Source organism: Chiloscyllium plagiosum, chromosome 38, assembly GCF_004010195.1.
Source record: "Chiloscyllium plagiosum isolate BGI_BamShark_2017 chromosome 38, ASM401019v2, whole genome shotgun sequence".
NCBI classification, from domain to species: Eukaryota; Metazoa; Chordata; class Chondrichthyes; order Orectolobiformes; family Hemiscylliidae; genus Chiloscyllium; species Chiloscyllium plagiosum.
Window position 1 is genome coordinate 4880876 of NC_057747.1, and position 27934 is coordinate 4908809.

At 46.0% G+C, this 27934-nt stretch overlaps 1 protein-coding gene across 1 annotated transcript in view; it reads right to left on the reverse strand.

The window, feature by feature from the left end:
- The window catches only part of LOC122541698 (carbohydrate sulfotransferase 3-like), a 63372-nt gene extending 44515 nt beyond the window's left edge, over positions 1 to 18857 (reverse strand). The window contains exon 1 of the mRNA XM_043678587.1: positions 18769 to 18857. The gene's annotated coding sequence lies outside the window, so the exon portion shown is untranslated. The remainder of the gene's footprint in view (positions 1 to 18768) is intronic.
- Between the last annotated feature and the right edge of the window lie 9077 nt (positions 18858 to 27934).

Sequence of the window (27934 nt, forward strand, 5' to 3'; positions counted from 1 at the left end):
ACAACAGTTCACAATTGCCAGTACTAAAGCCAGCTTTATATTCCAGATTTATTAATTGAATTGAAATTCCACCAGCCACCTTATGGGGTTTGAACCCATGTGTCCAGAGCGTTAGCCCACCTCTCTAGACTGTTAGTCAGGTGACACCAGCTGTTCCCCAAAACCCAGTATACAATACAGTGGCTGCTCAGAATCCCACTTACCCGTCAACTCACTGGTGACAGTGATTAACTCTGACTGGTAACAAACAAATTGGCATACAACCAACTGCACTGAGTTGACACAAAGGTAACAATACACCATTCACTTCCAACGTAGCAAATCTTAAAAGGTGTCAGTGGATATGTAATTATACGTGATAAATAATCAAATATGTGGCAGTTACCAGGAATCAGCTCACTGTGAAAGCTGCTTTAATGAATTGAGTTAGATTCTCATTACACTCGTTTTGAAGAAGACATGCATTCTGTGGCATAACCAACATTTTTAAAAGTAAACTTAGCTGTTAAGAAGCCACTCCCACAGCACAAATCTCATTCAGTAAACACAAAATTCTTTGTGACATTAATCTCCGAACGCCTGAAGCCAACTTTAAGGCAGAAATCTGATGTTACATGAAGCCACATTTTAATAACATCTAAAAGTCTTATTAGAAAGAGTTACATTTTTAATCACGCCTTTCATAGAGTCATAGAGTCATTGCAGCACAGAAACAGACCCTTCGTTCCAACCCATCCATGCCAACCGGGTATCCTAAACTGAACCAGGCCAATTTGCTTGTGTTTGGCCCATTTTCTAACTTTGAAGCTGATTAAATGTTTTTTTGTCTTAAAAGTCTCATCACTGTTATAATGTGGAAGCACGTCAGTTAGTTTGCACACAGCAAGGTCCCACAAACTTAACATGACATGACCAGATAATCTGTGTTAGTGGTTGAGAGCTGGGTTATATCACGGAGAACTCCCCTGTGCTACTGTGAGATAGTGTCATGGGATTGTGTTCTCCACCCGAGAGGTAGACAGGGTCTCATGTTATCACCACCGTCAGAAAGACGACAGTGGAGTACTCCCGTAAAGTTCCACAAACCATGAGCATGTGACCCCCAGATAACTCTGCAAATGGCCAGGACTGCAAACAGATGATCAATGGGATATTTTCAGCCAACCAAATGATGGCTATTGACAGCACACTGAGCAAGCTAAAATTCCTTTTGTGGCAAACTCCAGCAATAAATGAGAAACACACACATGCACGCACAGAGTCTCACACGTGCATGCATGCATGCACACATGCGGACACACACAGAGACACCCACACACACAGAGACACCCACACACACACACACAAATACATGCACACACAAATACACAGAGACACCCACACACACAGAGACACACACACACACACACAAATACATGCACACACAGAGACGCAGACACACACACATGCATGTAGATGCACATACGCATGCAGGCATACACAAATGCATGTAGATGCACACACACACACACACACACACAGGCACACACAAAAGCACTGGTGAGAGATTGAATGCGGTTGAGGGCGCTGTTAACTACGGTGGGTGAGTAACCATGATTATCAAACAAGGAAGCCATGCCAGCAGCAATGTTTTGGAAAGTGGCATCATCTGAAGATACGACTTAGGCAAAGGAATGGAGTCCTTGTAGGACATTGGGTGGGAAGAGCAGTAGTGAAGGCGGTTGACGGGGCCCTCAACCACATCTGACCAATTGCCCGTGCTTCTGCCCATTCCCCTTTCCATCACTCACAACAGTGTGATCGGGCTCCCCTTGTTGTCACGCTTCATCCCACCAGCCTCTGCATTCAAAGGATCATTCTCTGCCATTTCAGACAGCTCCAAAAGGACACCACCACCAAATACATCTTCCCCTCACTCCCTCTGTCTGCATTTCACAGGGATCATACCCTCCAGACACCTTAGTCCATTCCACAACCACCAACACCACATCCCTTCTCCGTGGCACCTTCCCATGTAACCGCAGAAGGTGCAACACCTTCCCCTTCACCTCGTCCCTGCTCCCCATCCAAGGGCCCGAACAGTCTTTCCAGGCGACACAGCATTTCACCTGTACCTCCTCCAATCCTGTGTATTGTATTCACTGCACCCAATGTGGCCTACTCTACATTGGAGAAACCAAACACAGACTGGGTGACTGTTTTGCAGAACACCTCCGGTCCACGGGACTCCTGACCTTCCCGTAGCCGGTCATTTTAATACATGTCCTGCTCACATGCCCATGTGTCTGTCGTCGGCATGTTGCAGTGCTCCAGTGAATCCCAGCACAAACTGGAGGAACAACATCTCATCTTCAGACTGGGCACTCTACAGCCTTCTGGACTTCATATGGAGTTCAAATTGTAAACCCTTTCCTTCCTTTACTTGTTACATTCTCTGTCTCCATGTTCCTGTCTCCCCTCTCCCCACTCCAATGGGACTGTCTGTTCTTTCCATTCTGAACTGAATTGAATTATACTTATTGTCATGTGTACCGAGGCACAGTGAAAGGCTTTGTTTTGCGAGCAATACAGGTAGGTCACAGAGTTAAGTTGCACAGATAAGTAAATAATAGGTAAACAACAGCAAAAACCAAAACACAAGCACAGACAAATGTTAGGTAAAATAGAGATATTAGTATTTTTAAAAAGTATGCTATTAATTTTAAAGAGTGTAGAACGATTGTAGGAAATAGGAAACTTAGATCTGCACGGTGAAGCTCGCAAGGGCTCGACCATAACCGGCGCCATCTTGCACATTGTTGTACTGTCCTCACACTCCAATTGCTTAATCTGAACGACCAACATCCTTTCTCCACCATACTCCAATCACCCCCATTCCCCCCCCTCCACATAAATGCTGCCCCCTCTGCACTTCACCTCAGCTCTGATGAAGAGACATCGAGACTCGAAGCTTGCTCCCTCTCCATGAACCCACTAGCATTTGCTGTTTCCAGCTCAGATTCCACCATCTGCAGTAATATGCTCCTCCAAAGTCAAGTTGCCATCGTCTTCCCAGATGATAGAGCTGCTGCCTCGATCGAGAGAGACAACTGGTGGTGGCTTAACCTGAGGGTCACCGTGCCTCAGGTGAGGAGAGAGGGTCACAAGGACAGTCCTTCCTGGTGAACTCAGCCAGTGCAGGAATTGAAATTGCACCACTCTGGACTGCAAAGCAGCTATCCAGCCAACTCGGCTAAGAGCAATTAGATAAAAGAAAATTGGATCAATGCTTTAAGGAGAGGGGGAACAGGAGTGGGATAGGAGTAATTGAATAGCTGTGACAGGGTGACAACAGGCATAACCAGCGTAATGGACTCGCTAGAGCGATTTAGTTCCATGATTTTGTGACTCTATGTCAATCTCTTTGAGGCTAGTTCCATTCCTGTGCTGCTGGCAAGAAGCATCAGGCCCTGGAAGATCACTGTCAGAAGTTCAAGTCAACATGTGCAGCACGCCGGCCCTCAGCCTGGCCCTGTTTCCCTGTCTCCCATCCAGAAAGACTCATCAGAGAATCACTCCGATACAGCCAAATGACATCCAGCCTGGAGACGACCTCATATCGCACTTCATAAAGAGGGCAAATCCAATAATGTTACGTTAAATAAGATCAGAGGAATAACGTCCGGAGATATAAATTTCACTTGTCAAATTTAAATTTAAAACAGATTAATATGAGCAAGGCACCAGAGAGTTTGGAAATGCAGCCAGATGTTGTAGTGGGAGAGTTCTGTTCCTGAACTCGAGGTTAGAGGGGACCCGAGTGAGTTTCTCATTAATACTTTGTTTCCATATTTCCTCTGAGGGAGACTTCACATCATCTCAAGGGCAGGAGAGAGCAATCCACTGCTACATTGATTTCATTGCCAGTGGCTTGGTTACCTCCCTTTTCAAAAGAGCTTGTCTCTTCACGAATGGGCTTGTTACCGTTTGGGGGAAGAGTGAGGGTTGGTGGCGGGAGCTTGTGGAAGAAGACAGCGGGATCAAGCTTGGGCTTGTGTTCAGCTTGACATTGTTGGCAATTGTGGTACTGGCCCGGAACTCATCATCAACGTCAACACAGAGGCTGCCTCGACTGGAAGTGTTCGCTGTGGGGCACAAACTAAAATCTGTTTTCCAAATCATTCTCTGAATGAGGGTGTCAATTTCATGCTGACCAGTCTCCAGCCATCAGTACATTCACCGAAGGGCCTGTTTCCACACTGTAAGTAATCTAATCTAATCTAAAAAAAAGCCAAATGTTTCAGCCAAGTTTGTAATGAGGTCTCAGCTATTTGTAAGAATAATAGGGTGGTTATGGTAGGGGATTTTAACTTTCTAAACCATAGACTGGGACTGCCATAGGGTTGAGATGCATAGGAATTTGTTAAGTGTGTACAAGAAGATTTTCTGACTCAGTATGTGGATGCACCTACACTTAACCTACTCTTGGGAAATAAGGCAGGGCAGGCGACTGAGGTGTCAGGGAGCAATTTGGCGACAGCGACAGTAATTCTATTAGTTTTAAAATAGTGATGGAAAAGGATAGACCAGATCTAAAACTTGAAGTTCTAAATTGGAGAAAGGCCAATTTTGACGGTATTAGGCAAGAACTTTCGAAAGCTGATTGGGTGCAGATGTTCGTGGGTAAAGGGGCGGCTGGAAAATGTGAAGCCTTTAGAAATGAGATAACAAGAATTCAGCGAAAGTATATTCCTGTCAGGGTGAAAGGGAAGGCTGGTAGGTATAGGGAATGCTGGATGACTAAAGAAATTGAGGGTTTGGTTAAGAAAAGAAGGAAGCATATGTCAGGTATAGACAGGATAGATCGAGTGAATCCTTAGAAGAGTATAAAGACAGTAGGAGTATACTTAAGAGGGAAATCAGGAGGGCAAAACGGGGACATGAGATAGCTTTGGCAAATAGGGTTAAGGAGAATCCAAAGGGTTTTTACAAATACATTAAGGACAAAAGGGTAACCAGGGAGAGAATAGGGCCCTCAAAGATCAGCAAGGCCGCCTTTGTGTGGAGCTGCAGGAGATGGGGGAGACACTAATCGAGTATTTTGTGTCAGTGTTTACTGTGGAAAAGGATATGGAAGATATAGACTGTAGGGAAATAAATGGTGACATCTGGAAAAATGACCATATTACAGAGGAGGAAGTGCTGGATGTTTTGAAACACATAAAAGTGGATAAATCCCCAAGACCTGATCAGGTGTACCCTAGAACACTGTTTGAAGCTAGAGAAGTGATTGCTGGGTATCTTACTGAGGTGTTTGTATCATCGATAGTCACAGGTGAGGTGCCAGAAGAGGTGCCAGAAGACTGGAGGTTGACAAACGTGGTGCCACTGTTTAAGAAAAGTGGTAAGGACAAGCCAGGGAACTATAGACCGGTGAGCCTGATGTCGGTGATGGGCAAGCTGTTGGAGGGAATCCTGAGGGACAAGATGTACATGTATTTGGAAAGGCAAGGACTGATTAAGGATAGTCAACATGGCTTTGTGCGTGGGAAATCATGTCTCACAAACTTGATTGAGTTTTTTAAAGAAGTAACAAAGAGGATTGATGAGGGCAAAGCAGTAGACGTGATCTACATGGACTTCAGTAAGGCGTTCGACAAGGTTCCCCATGGTAGACTAATTAACAAGGTTAAATCTCATGGAATACAGGGAGAACTTTCCATTTGGATACAGAACTGGCTCAAAGGTAGAAGACAGAGGATGGCGGAGGAGATTTGTTTTTCAGACTGGAGGCCTGTGACCAGTGGAGTGCCACAAGGATTGGTGCTGGTCCACTACTTACCATCATTTATATAAATTATTTGGATGTGAGCATAAGAGGTATAGTTAGTAAATTTGCAGATGACACCAAAATTGGAGGTGTAGTGGACAGCAAAGAAGATTACCTCAGATTACAACAGGATCTTGATCAGATGGGCCAATGGGCTGAGAAGAAGCAGATAGGCAAAGTCTCTTCCCTGCATTGGGGGAGTCCAGAACTAGAGGGCATAGGTTTAGCGTGAGAGGGGAAAAACATATAAGAGACCTAAGGGGCAACTTTTTCACGCAGAGGGTGGTACATGTATGGACTGAGCTGCCAGAGGATGTGGTGGAGGCTGGTACAATTACAACATTTAAGAGGCATCTGGATGGGTATATGAATAGGAAGGGTTTGGAGGGATATGGGCTGGGTGCTGGCAGGTGGGATTAGATTGGGTTGGGATATCTGGTCGGCATGGACGGGTTGGACCGAAGGGTCTGTTTCCGTGCTGTACAACTCTATGACTCTGAATCCTTTCAGTTGCTGCTGCCATTTTGATCAATGGGTAAGATGGAGAGGGTGACCCGGTCGTGTTTGGTGAAGCTGCAAAGACATTGCTGTTGATTGCAAAGTGGTCCCTACGGGATGGAAGCTAATCAGCTGGCAATTGACAATCGAAGGGCTGTGGACTAAAACCAATGATTGATCATTTTGAGAAGTCAGTCATTTGTCCCAAATTAACTTTGCAATGGCCCGTGGCAGAACACTTACCAAGGAAGGCCGTAAAGTTGAACACTATTTCTTTATTTCTTCGTCTTCATATTCTGTTCTGGTTTATTTTTCTGCGTTTTTAACTTGGCGCCGGAAAGTGGCGATGCTACGCAACACCTTTCACTGTATCCTTTTACAAAATACGCGCGTCGATAAATGAAACAAATCTTGTGACCGTGGCAATGTCCCTACCCTGGACCAGGAGCCCCACCTGCTTCCGAGGTGTCTACTAACATCTGTGAACAAGTTGATCAGAGAAATAGGTGAACTCTGCGAGCGTTCTCGGGTGTTTTTCTGCGGCTATATGTCAGCATTGAGCGTTGCTGACTCTGGGGCAGCAGTCCTCCAGAGGAATGGAGCAAGCATTCATTGCGAATGGCTGTATAAAAGGTTTCTGTGTGACTGAGCCCTGCTCGATGCAATCTGAGACACAGATTGGTTGCTTGTTAATCTCCTCACAGCCAAAAGCACGCCAATGCTGATATTTAAAAAAAAAACAAGCTTCTGTCTGTCATTCCTCCTTACCTAACCCACGGACCCTTGTGGTAACAAGCAAATGGAAAGAATTCCATTTTCATTGCAACTTGCGTGGCCTGTTCCCAGCTCTGGTCAGCTTGTACTTGACCACTGTGTGGTTTAGCTCGGTGAGGTAGAAGAGAAACATGCATGTAAATGGAAGTGGAGCAGAGAAGAACCACAGGGCTTCCTGCTGGTGTCAAGGGTCTGACCTATGATGAACAGTTGAAGATTCCTGAGTATTTTCAGTCTGGAAAGGAGACAGCTGAGAGGTAGGCCACTTTCCCTTATGCTGGGGTGAGTAAGGGATCCAAAAGATGATTTTTTTTGGAAGGGAGAGAGAGGTGAGGTGGGGAGGCCCTGATTCCGCCCACTCACAATTAGCAGCTTCCGAAACTGAAAGCAAAACACTGCGAATGCTGGAGAGCTGAAATAAAATCGGAAAGTGTTGGAGAAACTCAGCAGGTATGCAGAGAGAAACACAAGCTGCAGAGGAATATACATAGGCCCTCGAGCTTGTTCCACCATTCAATGGGATCGTGGCTGATCTGTGACCAATACCTGTCATTGTCTCCTATCCCCAAATATCTTTCATTAACATAAACTTATCCGTCTTAGATTTAAAATGGACAACTTATCCAGCATCCACTGCTGTTTGACAAAGAGCGTTCCAAACATTTATAACCCTTTGTGTGTAGAAGTGCTTCCTAACATCTCTCCTGAACAATTTGGCCATTCTCAGACCTCTTTCTAGAATCCCCAAACCAGTGGAAATAGTTTACCTTTACCTTATTTTATTCCTGCTAATGTCTTGAAAACTTGGATTAGATCACCCTTTATCATCTAAATTCAAGAGAATAATGACCTAATTTGTCTAATCTCTCCTCATATCTTAACCCCGGAAGTTCATGTATCAGCCATATTAACCTGAGAAGTACTGCCTCCAAGGCCAAAGTATCCTTCCTGGTCACAGTGCGTCTAACCAGAATTTTGTATAATCTCTGCGGCCTGTACTCTGGTTTGAGATGTTCCAATGACTTGCCTTTGGAACTACTGAGCCTGTTAATGGGCTGATGAGAGTGTGAAGGTCAAAATCAATCAGAAACCAGCATCCACAAACAATCTGGTTCACATTATTGCAAGAGTTGTCAGCTTCAAAGCAGGCAGAAGTTATAATGTTTCTCTTCTTGATGTTGGAAGATTTCGAAGCTACGAGATTTTACACCAGATTGTGCCATTTCTTCTTACATAAGACACTTTCACACTCAGAGAGGCCAATGGCTCTCTGAAATGGAACCCATTCACCGTGGCAACACATTGACAGGCTCCATCATGGCCGCCGTCTGTCAGCACCTACTGTCTCATAAGAACATAAGAACTAGGCGCAGGGAGTGGGCCATCTGGCCCATCGAGCCTGTTCCATCATTCAATAAGATCACGGCTGATCTTTACATGGAATCAGCTCCACTTACCCGCCCACTCACCATAACCCTTAATTGTTCAAAAATCTATCTATCTTTGCCTTAAAAACATTCAACGAGATAGCCTCAGCTGCTTCACGGAGCAGGGAATTCCACAGATTCACAACCCTTTGGATGAAAAAGTTTCTCCTCAACTCAGTCCTAAATCTGCCCCCCCCCCCCCCTTTATTTTGAGGCCCTCTTGTTCTAATTTCACCCGCCATTAGAAACAACCTCCCTCCTCCAATCTTGCCTATTTCCTTCCCCATTTATATGTTTCTGTAAGATCCCCCTTCATTCTTCTAAATTTTAATGAGTCTATTCAATCTCTCCTCATAAACTAGCCCTCTCAACTCTGCATCCCCTCCAGTGCCAGTACATCCTTTCTCAAGTATGGAGACCAAAACTGTCCACAGTATTCCAGGTGTAGTGTCACCAGCACCCTGTACTGCTGCAGCATAACCTCCCTGTTTTTAAACTCCATCTCTCTAGTAATGAAGGACAATATTCCGTTTGCCTTCTTAATTACCTGCTGAACCTGCAAACCAACTCTTTGTGATTCATGCACAACGACTCCTGGTTGTAGCCAGTACCATAAAGTGTGTCTTGAGCTCAGCCCGGCCTCAATGAAGAGTCGTTAACAGGGCAATGGTTTCTCAGCGACAACGGCAGAGACAAAAACGTGACAGCATTTAAGAATGGATTGGGCACAACCCAATTGATGGTGACATTGAAAGAATGAGGATATGACTTTATGACATATTTCCAAAGGTAGGAGGCCCAGATGTTCATTTGTACCTGATGCCCGTGACCATCGAAGTGATAGTGGGTGCTGATGAAGGAACCTTGGTGAATTTCTCCAGGGCATTTTGTAGATGGCACACACTGCTGCTGCTGAGTGTCGGTGCTGGAGAGTGGTGAAGGCGATGGATGCAGTGCTGAAATACGGAGACATTCAGTCACCCAGTGAGAAGGAAGTGGGGTCTCTGCACGGGACTTCATCCAATCCAGGTCCGAATCAACCCCGATTGGAGGTATCACCCTTCCACGATGCTGTGACCCAACTGCCATGACCCTTTCACAGATGTCAGCTGTACCATTCGGGAAGAGTTGCTTTTTGAGCTTTAAGCGTATGGCCTCAGTCAAGATGGAACAAGATGATGAAATTGTTAATAGCCAGTCCTTTGCCCTCTCTTGGGTGGCACAGTGGCTCAGTGGCTAGCATCACTGACTCACAGTGCCAAGGTCCTGGGTTTGATTCCAGCCTTGGGTTTGTGTGGAGTTTGCACATTCTCCCCGTGTCTGCGTGGGTTTCCTCCGGGTGCTCCAGTTTTCTCCCACAGTCCAAAAATGTGCAGGTTAGGTGAATTGGCCATGCTAAATTGCCCATGGTTTCTAGGGATGTGCAGGCTAGATGGGTTAGCCAAGGGGAATGCAGGGTTACATAGATTAGATCAGATTACTTACAATGTGGAAACAGGCCCTTCGGCGCAACAAGTCCACACTGACCCTCCGAAGAGCAACCCACCCAGATCCATTCCCCTACATTTACCCCTTCACCTAACACTACGGGCAATTTAGCATGGCCAATTCACCGAACCTGCACATTTTTTATGGACTGTGGGAGGAAACCGGAGCGCCCGGAAGAAACCCACGCAGACACGGGGAGAATGTGGAAAGTCCACACAGACATTTGCCTGAGGCTGGAACTGAACCCGGGTCTCTGGCGTTGTGAGGCAGCAGTGCTAACCACTGAGCCACCGTGATGGGGTGGATCTGGTTGGGATGCACTTTGGAGGGTAGGTGTGGAGTTGATGGGCCGAATGGCCTGCTCCCACACTGTCGGGCGTCTATGATTTTCCAAGCAGGATGCGTAAGGCTGGCTGATGCCCTGATGACATTGTTCTATAGCCATTTCCAGGCCATCTGGATCACAGATACAGTCATCAATCAACTTCCTGCTGAGCAGCCCTGACATTTCTGAGCGTAGGAGGCTGCCAGGATAGTGTCAAAGTCAGCCCTCTTCATTTGAGAACCTCTCAGGGATTTTCAAAGAGACGAGTGGAGCAGAGCAGTTCCTTCTGTCCTTGAACTCCTCTGGCACACAAAGACATAACATCAGAGTCATACAGCACAGAAACAGATCCTTCGCTCCAACCAGTCCATGCCAACCATAATCCCCAAACTAAACTAGTCCCACCTGCCTGCACTTGACCAACATCCCTCCAAATGTATACATGCGCTTATCTAAATGTTTTTTAAACATTTGTAACTGCATCCACCACTTCCTCTGGAAGCTCATTCCACACACGAACCTCTCTCTGCATAAAGTTGCCCCTCGTCTTTTTTAAAATTTTTCTCCTCTCATCTTAAAGATATGCCCCTTAGTTTTGAAACCCCCCCCCCTCCCCCAAAAGATACCTGCCATTCACCCTATCCATACCCTTCTCGATGTTATAAACCTCTATAAGGTCACCCCTTAGCCTCCGACACTCCAGGGAAAACAGTAATGAACCAGCGCATTCCTTTAAATAACAGCTACTCCCTGCATCCTGTGGACCCTCGACTCTGAGCTCCAGGTACCAGACCTGTACAAGTTCATCAAAATTGCGGCACAGCAACAGGCCTTTGGCCTAATTAGTCTCTGCCAGTGTTTATTACCTCTAATTGACTTGGGTGTCCAAGCCTCCATTGTCCTGGGGGTGGGCCTACCACTAAAAATGGCTAAAGTTGGAACAAAGGTGGGCCACATCTAGTGCAAACTGGTTAAAAAGCCCAACTGTGTGCCAGACAATTTTGGTCCTGTGTTTTTGGCACGACTGGCAGCTTATCTATCCTCAAACCCCCAGCCCACCTCCTTGTGCCATTACCCACTTTATGAACAAAGGGTCACAAGCCTTTTTCTAGCATTTGGAAGCCATTGAACAGCCCATAACACCACAACAGTAAACAAAGCAGAGTCTTCAAACATTGTGTCAACAGAGTCAACTACTTTGAAAATGATGAGGCAATTGAACCGTAGCTAAGGGCCTATTATGAGGAGGGAAGGCACAGTAGCAGTGTCACTGGACAAGGAATCCTGAAGGTCAGACTAATAACCTGGGACACAGGTTCAAATCCAACATGGCAAAAAATAATATTTCAATTTCATTGACAAATCTGGAATAAAATTTTGTCTCAGTAATCGTGCCCATTGTTGCAAAAGCCTACCTGGTTCACTCATGTCCTTTACAGAAGCAAATCAGTCTCATTACCTGGTCTGGCTTACATGATTCCAGACCCACAGTGATGTGGTTGACTCTTAGCTGTCCTCTGAAATGATCCCACTTAGTTCAAGGGTAGTTAGGAACGGGCAACAAATCGTGGATTTGCCAGTGATGCCCACATCCCATTAAATAATGTCAATTGCTATCTGATTAGATACCAAGACCGAATATATAAGAGAGCATAAGAACCAGGAACAGCAGTCGGCCATTCAGCCCCTCGAGCCTGTTCCACCATTTAATACAACCATGGCTGCTCTCATCTCAGCCTCAACTCCATTTTCCTGCCTGCATCACAGCAACAGGAATTGATGGAACTTTAACAATATTTGTTATCCTTTCTATACTCTGATATGTCCTCTATCATTTAACATTTCCACTATACAAGTTCTCCAACAAGACAGAAATGTAACCATCTCTCCTTCACATTCAGTGGCATTACCATCACTGAATTCCTCACTATCAAGATCCTGGATGTCTCATAGCTGACCAGAAACAAAACTGGACCAGCCACGCATATACTGTGACTGCAAGACAAGGTCGAAGGCTAGGAATTCTGAGGTGAATAACTCAACTCCTGACTCCCCAAAGCATGTCCACGATCCACAAGGCACATATCAGACGTGGGATGGAACACTCCCCATTTGCCTTGATTGGTGCAGGTCCAACAACACGCAAGAAAACTCAACACCATCCAGAACAGAGCAGTCGACTTGGTTATTGCCATCACTATGTATTATCTACAAGACATGACGCAGCAATTCACTAAGGCTCCACCAACAGCAACTTTAAACTCATGACCTCTATCGACCAGGTAGAAGGGCAAACACAACAGCTAAGTAGGGATGCCACCACATGGAAGCTCTGAACCTTGTCGTTACACCATTCTGACTTGAAAATGTATCACCGTTCCTTCACCGCTGCTGGATATCAAAATCACTGCACACGGACTGCAGCAGCTCAGGAAGGCAAGCTCATCACCATCTTCTCAAGGAGTAGCCAAAAGCAAAATGCTAACCATAGTAGAACTTGAAAGAGTATTGGGCGGACTTTTTTAACCTCGTCTGAAGGCTGATCCACATTTACAACGTTCACCTTTCACTTGTAACGTGTTTCACGTGTAACAATCTGGCAAGCACGCTCTTTCGGGTGTACTTACACAGTCCAATCACAGCACCATCGTGGTTCATCTTCATGGACGTTGATACAACGCATGCTATGACATTTCAGGTTGAACTGTAAATGGGTGACACCATTTCACTTTGAAACCTTTCCGGTGTTCAGTCCACATTTCAGGCTCCTCTGCAGCTGGTCTAAAATCTGACCGCTGCCCAAATCCAATGGCCTCTGTGGAAATTAAAAAGCCTTCCCCGGGTTCAATAATCACCGAGCGCAAAACACAGCCGTGTTTCATCCAACATAGCGCTGGAGAGCTTTCAGTGCCTGCTCCCTCCTCTACCCCTGTGTTAGTCACCAAGGTCAAGGATAGAGGTGAGACCTTCTGGCCATCCCACTCCTCGCCAAGCCAACTCCATTTGGTCCTCCATATTGGATCATAAAAATCCAGCACACGATCAGACACAATTACAGACACAATTACAAACTAATGGTTTCACTTGCCTTCATAAACCCATCAAAGTACCTTTCTTTCTTCGTAATATGTGTATTTGAAGTACTGGCTCTCAAAGAGACGAGCCATACTGATTCGCCCTGCCAAAATAACAGCTCTTTCTAGAGCACTAGAATCACAGAACTGTTAAGTGCTGCAAGAGGCCATTCGGCCTATTGTGCCTTCCCTGGTTCTATTCCCGGTGCCACTCTCCTGCCTTTTCCCTACATCACTGCCTACCACTTCTATCCAAATAACCATCTAATGCTCTCATGAATGACTCAATTGAACCTGCCTCCACCATTTTTCCAGGCAGTGCGTTACTCACTGTGTGAAAAAGATTTCCCTCACTTCACCTTTCCTTTGTTTGCACATGAAAAGGTAACTGTCAAGAGGAAAGAGAAGCCAATCCATTCCCTTCAGGGACCCAGAATTCCCTCAAAAGCACAAAGCTTTGCTCTTATTAGGGGAGAGCATTCAAGTGATGAGGGTTACCGTCCATCACTCAGAGACTGGGTTACCACTTTTGGACGTTTACACTACAGTCTACACTCTGCCAGTCTTGTTTGCTGTTGGATAAGACCAGTGTGGTCTGTAAAATGGCTCCTGATTTGCAATTGCCCTTTTTCATTTCCATTCAGTCCTTCACAGGAGACAACCTGTCATCAGCTGGACAAGCAGTTCCTGCCCATCTCAGACTGCCCTTGAGAAGCTGGTGTTGAGCTGGATTCCTAGACAGCTGCAAGTCCATGTGCTGCAGGGACAGTCATTATAGAGGGAAGGAGCGACAGGGCTTTGACCCAGTGACAGTGAAGGAACGGCGAGATATTTCCCAGTCAGGACGGTGAGTGGCTTGGAGGAGCGCTTGTAGGACCCATGTATCTGCTGCCTTAGATGGTAGGAAGGGTTGGTGACCCTCATGACATAATTTTAGCCTTTTGTACTTCATAGTTGTGCCACATTTTAGAATGTTCTGAATGAATTTTTCAGTTAAGGAAAGGGGAATTGACACAAAATTAAACTCATGCAAAAATGGCCCTTTTTCCAATTGAAAATAATGGCCTCCAGCTGTTCCTAAGTTCCAGTTACATTGTGCCCTCAGTCATGCCCACTTGGAGTTAAAGACACTCTGACAGTGGTAAGAATCGTTTCCCATTCTGCTCTGGTGCAGGCTGTACCATAAAAGGAGTCATTACCATGGCATGTGCTTTAGTTTAACAACTGGATCTTAAACTCTTTTACATCCACAAAAAGGGACATGATCAAAGCTTCTTGCCAATGAGACACAGAATCTGAAGGGGATTAGATTACTTACAGTGTGGAAACAGGCCCTTCGGCCCAATAAGTCTACACAGACCCGCTACCCTCACCCCTTCGCCAAACACTACGGGCAATTTAGCATGGCCAATTCACCTATTGACTGTGGGAGGAAACCAGAGCACACCCACACAGACACAGGGAGAATGTACAAGCTCCACACAGTCAGTCGCCTGAGGTGGGAATTGAACCCGGGTCTCTGGCGCTGTGAGGCAGCAGTGCTAACCACTGTGCCACCGTGCCACCCACTCATGGCGGCCGTTACCTTTCAACTTTACCTTCACTGACCGGGGTGACCTGAAACACTCGTAGAGAAACGATGTACTGCACTTGCCCCCATCTCTGATGAGCAGTGCCCGGAGCTGCCTCCCTGGATACAGTTTGTGTGGAAATTCGGGAGAGACCAGGATTCACGTTGTCTGCCATGCTCCCGACAGCTCAACATCTCAACAACATTTAATCGCTCAGGCTCCTGGGTTAAAGACCCATCATTTGGGGGCAGTTTTGGGATGGAGTCCAGTCAGAGTCAGAGCCTTCAGGGCAGGATGGGACGGAGGCTGGTGAAGAGAGAAATACCCAACACGAAAGAACATCATGAAAGAACGTGACCATGTAATGTCCTCATAGGAGACAAGCCTCGTTCAGTCCATTGCCTTATCGAAAGCAACTGTCCTGAAGGGTTTGGCACCAAAGGTCACACTTGACCATTTAGGCCGTTTTCACAACAATCTCCGACCGATCCAAGGAATCCCCACAAGTGTGCCCACCTGTAGCACCGTGGCTTTTGAATTGATAGCTTGGGGTCTGTCAACTGATTCCCAGCACGGTTTGTGGGGGGGAATGTGACAATGGAGCACCAGTCAGATAGATAGTCCACTCCACCAATCAATGAGAGCGTGGCTGGTCTGATCATCCTCAACTCCATTTTTCTCCATAACCCTTTGATTCCATTCCTGGTTAAAAATCCTGTCTCAGTCAGCGACAGTAAGCCCTCTGCAGTAAGGAATCCCATAGATTCACTCCCCTCTGAGGGAAGTCATTCCATCTCACCTCTGGCTTAAAAGTGCCACCCGTTATTCTGAGATTCTGGTCCTAGACTCTCCTACAAGGGAGACACCCCCCACCGCATCCACTGTCACACTCGTGGAGTCGTACAGCACAGAAAGAGGCCCTTCGACCCAACTCATCCATGCTAACCAGGTTCCTTAAACTGAACTAGTCCCATTTGCCTGCATTTGGCCCATATCCCTCTCAACCTTTCCTATCCACATACCTGTCTGAATATCTTTTAAATATTGTAATTGTCAAGTTCCCCAAGAATCTCCTATGTTTCAATAAGGTGGCCTCTCATTCCTCTATATTCCGAAGAGTACAGACCCAATCTACTCAAACTCTTAGAGTCATAGAGATGTACAGCACGGAAACAGATCCATCGGTCCAACTCGTCCATGCCGACCAGATATCCCAATCCAATCTAGTCCTATTTGCCAGCATTTTGTCCACATCCCCCTAAACCCTTCCTATTCATCTACCCATCCACCACTTAAATGGTATAATTGTACTAACCTTCACCACTTCCTCTGGCAGCTCATTGCATATGCGCACCACCCTCTGCGTGAAATAATTGCCCCTTAGGTCCCTTTTAAATCTTTCCCCGCTCTTCCTAATCCTCTGCCCTCTAGTTTTGGACTCCCCCACCCTGGGGAAAGGACTTGTCTCTCCATGCCCCTCATGATTTTATAAACCTCTCTAAAGTCACCCCTCAGCCTCCGATGTTCCAGGGAAAACAGCCCCAGCCTATTCAGCCTCTCCCTATAGCTCTAACCCTCCAACCCTGGCAACATCCTCGTAAATCGTTTCTGAACCCTGAAGTTTCACAACATCCTTCCTACAGCAGGGAGACGAGAATTGCACACAGTATCCCAAAAGTGGCCTATCCAATGTCCTGTGCAGCTTCAACATGACCTCCAACTCCTGTACTCAATGCTCTGACCAATAAAGGAAAGCATACCAAACGCCTTCTTCACTATCCTATCTACCTGCGACTCCAATTTCAAGGAGCTATGAACCTGCACTCCATGGTCTCTTTGTTCAGCAACACTCCCCAGGACCTTACCATTAAGTGTATAAGTCCTGCTAAGATTTGCTTTCCCAAAATGCAGCACCTCACATTTATCTAAATTAAACTCCATCTGCCACTCCTTAGCCCATTGGCCCATCTGATCAAGATCTGTTGCAATCTGAGGTAACTTTCTTCGCTGTCCACTACACCTCCAATTTTGGTGCCACCTGCAAACTTACTGTAGGACAGCCCCTCCATGCCAGGGATCAGCCGAGTGAACCTTCTCTGGGCTTCACTAATGTCAGAATATCTTAGATAAGGGTGTTGAGTCTGTTCTTTTGAAGATACGGTACTGCCTTGAGCCACACAGTGGGTACTGCTTTCAATAAATGAGATGCAGCAATGGGAATCTGTGCTCTCACTTATTTAACCTGTTGTCCATTACATAATCTGTTGGCCACCTCGCTCCTTTGCCAAGATATTGGTGGAGTATTGAAGGTACTGAGCCATTTGTCATACACACACAGGACAGCAACAACACTGTACCTAACACGGCCATCAGCCAAAACAGCTTACCAACCTTCACTAACTTTGTAAAGCTGCCCAGCTGTATTTCAGCAATAAATGCTCCACAATCCCAGACACACCTCTCGTCCAAAGACTCCTTTCCCTCAATCCAGAATCTCCGCTAACACGAGTTGTGAATTTGGAAAAGACTTTTCCCTCCCCTAAGCCTTGCTCCTGTCTCCTCAATGTCGTCATTCAAAGTCAACATACCCTGGAGAAACTACACAAAACATGTTTTTCAATGTTCTTGTGAAGTTTCTGCTCAGTTGCTGGGACCAAAAATTAACCTTTGTGTCAGGGAGATGCCAAGACAATCCAGGATGGATCAGGAATATTCTGCTAACTGGCACCAGGAGTGGTACTGTGCCATGATTACTGGAATTACATTATGGGCAGGAGCCATCTGTATTACCCTTTCAGTATACATCCTCTGTGCCCAACATGTGACCCAATTACCAGCCTGGCCTCCATACCTGAACAAATCCTGTGCTCCCCAACCGGGTGCTCCACTCCCAGCTCTGAAATGGCAGGCAAGCCCCAGATGGACAGTGAAAGTGCTTCAGGATACCCTCAAGGTCTCACTGGTGAAGTGTGGCATTCCCACAGATACCTGGGAATCACTGGCCCAAGACCGTCTAAAGTAGGGGAGGAGCATCCAGGAAGGCGTCGATCTCCCTGAGACTTGCCATCAGGAAAAAGTGGAAGCCGGGAAAACAATGCACTGTCACACCAACGCCCTACCCACCCCTTCCCATGACCACCTTCTGTCCCAAGTGTAACAGAGCCTGCGGTAGTCACATTGTCTATACAGCCATCTACAGATTCACCCTGAGAGTGGGAGAGAGTCATTCCTATCTGCGAGGGACCACTGATAATAATGATGTATATCCCATACTCGTGTATACTCCCTGTAGCAGTATCAGCCCCAGTTACTAATATCCATTCCTGCACCAGCCCATGCTCCTGGACCAGCCTGTGCCTTGCAGTGTGATCAGTGTGAGTCCCAGTCTGTGCTTGTGTGCCAATGTGGGCCCCTGTATTGATTAGAATTAGGGTTTAGGCTCAGGTTAGTGTTAGGGTTAGGGGTAAGGTTGGGTTAGGGCCAGGGGTTAGGGTGAGGGTTAGACTTAGGATTAGGGTTAGGGTTAGGATTAGGGTCACGGTTGGGGTTAGGGCCCCTCACTGGTTTCTGCTGCTGTTCTAACACACATGGAATGATCCCACACTGAAATGCAGCTCCGACACCACCATGTGTTCTGTCCGTGTACAAAAGAGATGAACGATTTTTGGGAGACCAGCTTGGCAATATTCAATGCCCATGATTCTACTGAGCTGCGAGGTCACAGCAGCTTTTAGCTGGCCATTGGGAGCTGGATAGGAGCAATATCAATCACTAGAGTGTAGGAACAGAGAGAATCACGAACCTGCTGTGCGTCTGGGCTGGATTGATAGCGGGCTTTGCTTGATTGTTAGCTCAATGAATCAATCTGTTGCTGGTTAATCTGAACAAGCAGATCCTGGGGACAAACAAAAATTCATTGTTTTTTTTTCCTTCGTGCAGGGTTAATGAAAAGAGAAAGTTCCAAAAACAGAGTTCATTGAAAGTTCAACCTCGGCACCTACTCACAGACGAGAAAACGGCAACATAGACAATAGGTGCAGGAGTAGGCCATTCAGCCCTTCGAGCCTGCACCGCCATTCAATATAATCATGGCTGATCATTCCTAATCAGTATCCTGTTCCTGCCTTATCTCCATAACCCTTGATTCCACTATCTTTGAGAGCTCTATCCAACTCCTTCTTAAATGAATCCAGAGAGTGGGCCTCCACTGCCCTCTAAATCATATTCTCAAATGATTTACGCTGGCCTGCTCTGTATGCCCAGATGGTCAAGGCACTCCATGCACAGAGTATGGAAACTGTCCAACACTTGGGACCAGAATCTGAAAAGATCAGCACCCTTTGCAAAGACCCCGTTTGCAGAGACTGGATCAGCTTGTAGGGAAGATAAATGTGAGCGTACAACACCATCAGGTTCAGAAAGAGATTCCTAGATTCCAGTGCAAAATAGAGCTGGCAATCAACCTGGGACCGTCCAGAACTAAAACGAAACCTCGAAACTACCCGGTTCCTCACACGCCTCGGAAATACATCGGCGTCGCTGGGTTAAAATCCTGGAACTCCTTCTTGTTCTATCCAACGCCTGGACTGCAGGGTTCAAGGGAGCTCCACAAAACCTTCACAAGGGCAACTAGGGATGGGTCATAAAAGCTGGCTCACATCTCATGAATGAATTAAAATGAAATGGAAGATAGAGGGAAAAAGATGTCACCAAAAGTGATAACAAGATTAAATACTGGATTGCACATTGACTAATTCATGAGTAACTAGTCTACCAAAGACATGCACGCAACTGCACCAAAGCTGCTTATGTTCAGATTTTTATTTTAGAATCCCTACAGTGTGGAAGCAGGCCATGCAGCCCATCGAGTTCACGCTGACCCTGCAAAGAGTATTCCACCCAGACCTATCTCATCTCTGTCGCTCTGCATTTCCCATGGCTAATGCACCTTACCTTCACACTACGGGCAATTTAGCATGGCCAATCCATCTAACCTGCACATCTTTGGACTGTGGGAGGAAACCGGAGCACCCGGAGGAAACCCACGCAGACACGGGGAGAATGTGCAAACTCCACACAGACAGTTGAAGGTGGAATGAAACTCAGGCCCCTGACGCTGTGAGACAGCGGCGCTAACCACTGAGCCACTATGCCACCCCAAATGATATAGCTACTCACAGACTATTACTTTAAAGAAACTCACATAAAACAAATTTAGTCAGAGGGAAATTGGTCTGGGTGGGTGATTCTTCGGAGGGTCTTGTTGGGCCGAAGGGCCTGTTTCCACATTGTAGGCAATCTAATCTAATCAAATATTGGTCACTCTGTAAATGAAGACACTGATGGTGCTCAGGCAAGTTCTGTTGTGGATGCTCCAAAAGTTAATTCCTTTTTTAAAAAAAAGTGTGTTTTAACTGAGTTTGTATTGCTTGACTCTTTGTTCATAATTATTTTTCTCTCTATGGCTTTACCCATGGTGCTGTATTAATGAGAGATGCAAGTTGCTCTTGTAGGGTATGGATACACTCTGCAGTTAACTCGCTGCACAGTTTGTTCTTCTATAACGCAATGGCTGCAGTCTTGTGCAACGCCGCATTATAGAAAAACCACGCTTTAGTCAGAGCGCTTAAAGTGTTGGCGATGTAATTGCGTTACAAAGTTCACGTTTTAGAAACAATGTGCCCAGTTTGTTCATCGCGTTGCAGCGCATTCACGTGAATGAAATGTGCAGAACCACCCATACCTGAGCAACGTGCCTACCCTTGTGTAGTAGGCGGAGGCCATCACACATTTCCATGAGGGCTATAAGGGGGTCAATGGGCAAGAGCTGAGAATCGGAGTTGGCATGGATATTGGTGGGGCCATTGAGGGTGGCTTGTGGGGGAACGTGGGCCAAGATGGGTCGTGAGGGATGAGAGCTGGGACACCGCAAATTTAACAAAGGGACTGAGAGAACTGGGGTAGATGTTTTAATGAGATTGCTTAGGCCCATCTATGAACTGTGGGGGGGGGGGGCGAGGGGAGCAGGCCAGCTCTACCCCCTCATATCGGGGCAAAAACTGGGTCTGTTGGGGCTGTTTCCAGTGAGGAGGGAAATGCCGTGACTTGAGTTACCCAACTTGGCAGCAAAAATCAAGCCAGCCACTGTTCCCTATTTAACAACACCTTGGATTGGCCTTAGCCAGAAAAGGGGATGCAATTTTAGTCTCCTGGGAGTAATTGAAACTGTTGAAAGAAATAAAGAATACAAAATGAACTCCCAAATGCCTTCAATATTCTGTGTTCCCAAGAGAATCATAGAATCCCTATGAAGCAGGGCATTCAACCCATCAAGTCCACACTGACTCTCCAAAGAGCATCCCATCCAGAGTTAACCCTTGACACCCTATTCCTGCTTTTCCCATGGCTACTCCATCTAGCCCGCACAATCCACTTAAACTGCACATCTGGACTGTGGGAGGAAACCAATGCAGGCACGGTATGTGCAAACTCCACACTGCCCAAGGGTAGAATCAAACCCAGGTCCCTGGCTCCGTGAGGCAGCAGTGCTAACCAGTGAGCCACTCTGCCTGAGCTGGACAGGAGGGGTCTGATCAAGGCTCATAAAATGAATTCTCACTGAGTCAACAAATTGATTCAATTGCACAAGTCGGGGAGGAGCAGTCACGGTTTCGCGTTACGTAATTGCAGATCAACATTCGATAAAAGAAGGGGAGCCCGCTCCCAGTGAGTGCGGTACTGGAATGTAGTGAGCCCTTCAAAAGCTGGCCCTGTCTCAGAGTGCGACACAGATCACTGTAGCTAAGAGATAAGTACTTACCAGTGAAGGGTATAGCGTCTCCCTGATCATCAAAGTGGGTCAGAGTTGATATTTCAAGAAATTACCCCCAATTACTGACATGTTTTGTTTTAACCCATTTTCACAATTCTCCCGGAAGATAATATGATTTCTGTACATACTACGGTGCATTAAGCATCGCAGATAGATGGCATGGACTGAACTGTCTACTAGATCTTTGTCTGTTTATTTATACATTCAGATCATCAAACCCCAAAAACATCCACGTTTGCACCTTCCAAACCCACACACACTACAATCTGGAAGGACAAGGGCAGCAGATAAATGGGAACACCATCAGCAAACCCCCCTCCTCCCCCCAACCCTGACAGTTCCCCTGCAAACAACTCACCATCCTGACTTGAAAACACACCACCATTCCTACAGTATTGTTGGGTCAAAATCCTCAAATTCCCACCCGAACGTCATTGTGGGTCTACCTCCTGTAGCAGCTCAAGATGACAGCTCACCAGCTCCTTCTGAGAGCAATTAGGGACGAGCCAGCCAGTAATGCCCACGACTCATGAACAAATTTTAACTAAAACCAAAAGTAATGTCCCGTTGTCATGAATTTTGCCCAGAGACTTTTATTTTATCTGTTCATGGGAAGTGGGCACAGTTGGTTAAGCAAGAATGTTTTGACCATGCCTAATTGCACAGAGGACAGTTAAGAGTCAACCACATTGCTGTGGGTCTGGAGTCACATGTCTGCCAAACCAGGTAAGTACAGCAGACTTCACTTCATAAAGGTTATTCATGCACCCGATGGATTTTTATGTTAATTGCCTGTGGTTACATATTTGCCATTACGTGTGTTTTAGAGTCACGGAAACACACCCTTCGGTCCAACCAGTCCATGTCGACTGCAATCCCAAACTAAACAAGTCCCACCTGCCTGTGCTTGGCCCACATCCCTCCAAACCTTCCCTATTCATGAATTTATCCAAACATCTTTTAAATGTTGTAACTATCCCCACATCCACCACTCCCTCTGGAAGTTCATTCCACACTCAAACCAGTCTTTGTGTAAAGAAATTACGCCTTGTGTATTTTTCAATGTTTCTTCCTCTCACCTTAAATATGTGTGGCCCCTGGTTTTGAACTCCCCATCCCAGGGAAAAGACCCTCCTCATTCACTTTATCTGTGCCTCTCAGGATTTTAGAACTCTCAATAAAGTCATCCCTCAACTTCCTAGGTTCCAGTGAAAAAAAGACCCAGTCTATTTTTATATCTCAAAGCCTTCATTCCTGGCAACATGCTGGTAAATCTTTTCTGAACCTTCTCCTTCTGAACCCAGCTTAATAATAACCTTGCTATAGCACGGTGAGCAGAACTGGACATGGTGTTCCACAAGAGACCTCACCAACCCCAGCATGACACCCTACCTCCTATACTCAAAGGTACCTTTATACAATTCAAATGTTACCATCTCCCATGGTAGGATGTGAAACCATGTCCTCAGAACATTAAGCTGGAGGTAGGGATCACTACTATAAATTCGGTAAAAACAATGACTGCAGATGCTGGAAACCAGAGTCTAGATTAGAGTGGTGTTGGAAAAGCACAGCAGTTCAGGCAGCATCCAAGGAGCAGGAAAATCGACGTTTCGGGCAAAAGCCCTTCATCAGGAATGCAGGCAGAGAGTCTGAAGGGTGGAGAGATAAATGAGAGGAGGGTCCTCTCTACTATAAATTCCCACTCTATGGAAAGTTTGAATTATAAGGAAAGGCTGAAATAGGCTGGAACTTTTTCACTGGAGCGTCGGAGGTTAAGGAGTGACCTTATAGAGGTTTCTAAAATCATAGATTAGGTGAAGAGGAAAAGTCTTTTTCCTAAAGTGGGAGAGTTCAAAACAAGGGGCATACTTCTAAGGTGAGAGAAGAAAGATATAAAAAGGACATGAAGGGCAACTTATTTACACAGAGCGTGGTTAGTGTGTAAAACGAACTGGCAGAGAAAATGGTGGATGTAGATACAGTTACAATATTTAAAAGGCATTTGGATAAGTACATGAATAGGAAAGGTTTGGAGGGATATGGGTCAAACGCAGGCAGGTGGAACTGGTTTAGTTCGGGAACATGGTCGGCCTGGACTAGTTGGACCGAAAGGTCTGTTTCCATGTGGTATGACTCTATGATTCTATGATCACTGCCTCCCCAATATCACAGTTGACCTGGGGAGAACCAATTACATGAGATAAGTAATTGTAAATATTCAAATGTAAATAAGTAAAACACAAAACTACATTTTGTCCCAACGTCTCCACAGTATCTTTCAACAGTTTCTCAATCCTTGTAGTTGAATATCTCCATACCCAAAATACTAACCCACGTTGGCTTGCGGCCATGTTTCCTGCAATTGTTTATTGTTCAAAAACTCAGTTCCAATTGTCACCAGACGTCCTCTGAGTGAGAACTGCTCTACAGTTTCAATGCACTGCAAATATAAATGATGGATACATCAGCTAAGAAGAAGACAGAGAGAGGAGGAAACATTTCTCACCGATGGTGGAAGCAGAATCCTTGAATAATTTTAAGCAGGATCAGAACATGGAGTAATCAACTCAGCCATGATTCTATTCAAACAGAGAACAGTACAGGCCCTTCGGCCCACCACGTCTGTGCTGACCACGATGCCATTCTAAACTAATCCCGTTTGCTATTGAATAAAGGTGGAGAAGAGTTAACTCCTGCTCTTAACTCACATGCTCACAGGTTGACTATTGCAAAGATTTTTCTGAGGAGTGCTTCTGAAAGATCCTGGCCCAGATTTCCTGATGGCTGGACAGTCAGTTTTGGCGGTATTGTTGCAAACCACTCATGGGAATACGGCAGGATCCCGGACACAGCACTACTCTAAGGTATCGGCCCAGGAAACCGAACATCCCCAAGGGGCAGCTCCCCTGAGCCGGCAACTCTCCGAAAGTATCCATTAACAATGGAGAACTTCGAATGTTCTGTTGGAATTCATTTAATAACTATCCTGGAAAGCTTAGACAATTGAAAGCCATGTTGAATTTTTGCCTACATATTTAAAGCCCCAATTTAGTAAACAGAGCCCCAGTTACACCCTTCCCAGACACGGACACCGCCGAATTCAGACTCAACACTGCCTCCTGACCCTGGGTCCTGAAAACCAACCTCCCCACCAGGAGCCAACAAACCATGTCTCCCCTCATGGCCAAATAATTCCGATTATTTGAAGCAGATAGGTGGGAAGATGAAATTGGTGCTGTCCAAGGATGGTCACCTAGAAAAAGCTTTCCTTCTGCCTCCACAAGAATCTCAACGTTGACTTCACCAGTTTCCTCATCCCCCCCTCCCTCCCACCCACCCACCTCATCCCAGACCTAACTCGATACCACCCCTTGAACAGTTCTACCTGTCCATCTTCCTTCCCACCTATCCGCTTTGACCTATCACCATCACTCCTAACCTGCATCGACCTATCGCCTTCCCAGCTACCTTCCCCTCAGCTCCACCCCCCACCCTCCTATTTATCTCTCAGACTCCTTACCCCGCCACCCCTTCCACATTCCTGATGAAGGGCTTATGCCCGAAACGTCGATTCTCCTGCTCCTTGGATGCTGCCTGACCTGCTGCGCTTTTCCAGCAACACATTTTCAGCTCTGACTTTTGTTTACACTGATGTACATCCATTTTACATTTGGACACATTCTAATTAGAGTTGCATGAAATATGAGCAGAACCCAGCACTGGCAGAATGGCCTTGAAAATGAGCGTACTTTCAGAACAAAACGTGCCCCACAGGAGGCTACGGGATGTAAAAGTACCTAAGAAATAGGAGCAGGAGTAGATCATTCAGCCCCTTAAGCCAGCTTTTCACTCAATATGATCATGGTTGATCTTGGGCATCACCTCCAGCCCATTGTTAATATTCCTCGATTCTCTGAGACCCAAAGATCCACCGATCTCAGCCTTAAATATATTTGCTTGCTGGAGTATTCACTATCTTCCAAATTTTGAAGATTCACAATCCTACAAATAGCATAATGTCCCCTTGCCTTATTCCTAACTGACTGACCATTATCCTGTATCCGTAGCCCTCTGGTCTCAGTTCCCAACTGGGGAAAAGTACCTCAATCCTCGACCCTGCAGAAACTGTCGGTCCAACTTACCTAGTCTTTTGATCATCAGACAATCTTCTCCTGCCAAGAAACACTTTCACTATACTGCTTCCTTCCTTGAATGTGGAACTCAACATTATACACAGTGCTGTCAGCGAGATCTTACCAAAGCCCAGAGCAACCACATTAAGACTTCCTTTTTCTTGTAATCTAGCATTCTTACAATAAAAGCCAACATGCTCTCTACCTCCCTCATTACTTGCTGCATTGCCACCCTGATGTGTTGTGTCTCTTCTTTGAGTCTCCCTAAACAACATTTAGGAGTTTCATAGTCACTTTTAAAAAAAACTCTCCTTTGCTACTACTCTTATTACAGAAGTGAAGAACCTCACATTTCACAAAATTGTACATAATTGTCCACTCTCTTAACCTGCCCGTGTTTCTTTGCAGTCTGCATGTGTTCACCTCACAGCCTCCCTTCCTACTTAGCTGTGTTTTAGCAAACTCTCCGTCCCTCTGCCTAAGTCACTGATACCAATTATAAATAATTGAAGTTATCTCTCCACTCCATTGGCTACTATGGGGTTGTGGCCGGGTGGCTCAGTGGTTAGCACTGCTGCCAAGGACTTGGGTTCAATTCCACCCTTAAGCAACTGTCTGTGTGGGGCTTACACATTCTCCCCATGTCTGCATGGGTGTCTTCTGAGTGCTCTGGTTTCCTGTCACAGTCCAAAGGTGCGCGGGTTAGGTGGATTGACCATGGGAAATTCAGGGCGATGGGACAGGGTAGGGTGTGTGTGTGGTTTGCTGTTCAGAGGGTCGGTGTGGACTCGATGGACTGAATGGCCTGCTTCCCCACTAGAGGGATTCTCTCCTGCCTGCCAGTTTGAAAATACCTACTTTACATTGATTCCTATTCCTTTCTTCCTAACCATTAACATATTTCTCTCAACTCCATGAGCCCTCATCTTGTCTTATAACCTTTTGTGTGGCACCCCATCGAATATCCTTTGGAAACTCATGTATAGCACATCCATGGGTTCCCCTTTATCTCTCCTACTAGCTGCATTCTCAAACCAGGCATGTCAGGCTCAGTTTCAAATATTCTCATCACAATGACAGAATACAAGCCTCACAGAACTGAGTTTATAATCCATATTGACAGTCCTGTACATCATTGAGGGAGTGCTGGACTATCGGATACATTGCACTGAACTCTTAAATTATCAAAATGAAAAATACGAACTGCCACATTGAACTGTTTGCTCTTTGTGGACTAGCTGCTCACATTCACTACACACAAGCTTTAATGAGTATAACCAGCCACCTCAGTCACTCTCAGGCAAATGTTCCAGTTGCCTTAGCACCACGGAGGCTAAGCCCTATTGGGCAAAAATTCATAGCCAGCAATCCTGCCAACCGAAATCAGGAATGAGAGCCACTACAATGGGACAGCACAGTAGATCTGCTGCGTCACAGCACCAAGGCCCTGGGTTCGATTCCCGCCTCAGGTGACTGTCTGTGTGGAGTTTGCACATTCTCCCCGTGTCTGCGTGGGCTTCCTCCGGGTGCTCCGGTTTCCTTCCACAGTCCAAAGATGTGCAGGTTTGGGTGGATTTGCCATGCTAAATTAACCCATAGTGTCCAGAGAGGTGTAGGTGGATTAGTAATGGGTAACGTTGGGTTACAGAGATGGGAGGTGGGTCTGGATGGGATGCTGTTTGGAGGGTCAGTGTGCAATTGATAGGCCGAATGGCCTGACTCCACACTGTAGACTCTATGATACGAAAAGGCAGATTAACAGCAAACAGAATGTGCTTTCTCTTTGTCCCAGATTGGACATTCTTTCTTCCTGTTATCCTGCGCCTACACACAGCTTGCTAACTGAAGAAAAACATTATCAGCCTGCTGCTCTCCCTGTGTGACATTACACCTACATTGTTAGAGAAAAAAGCCACACTATACAAAACGTGGGAAATAAATCCTCCTTAGGTTCAAAGTGTGCACAAACTACAAGCAATCAAGAAGAATTTACACCTTTT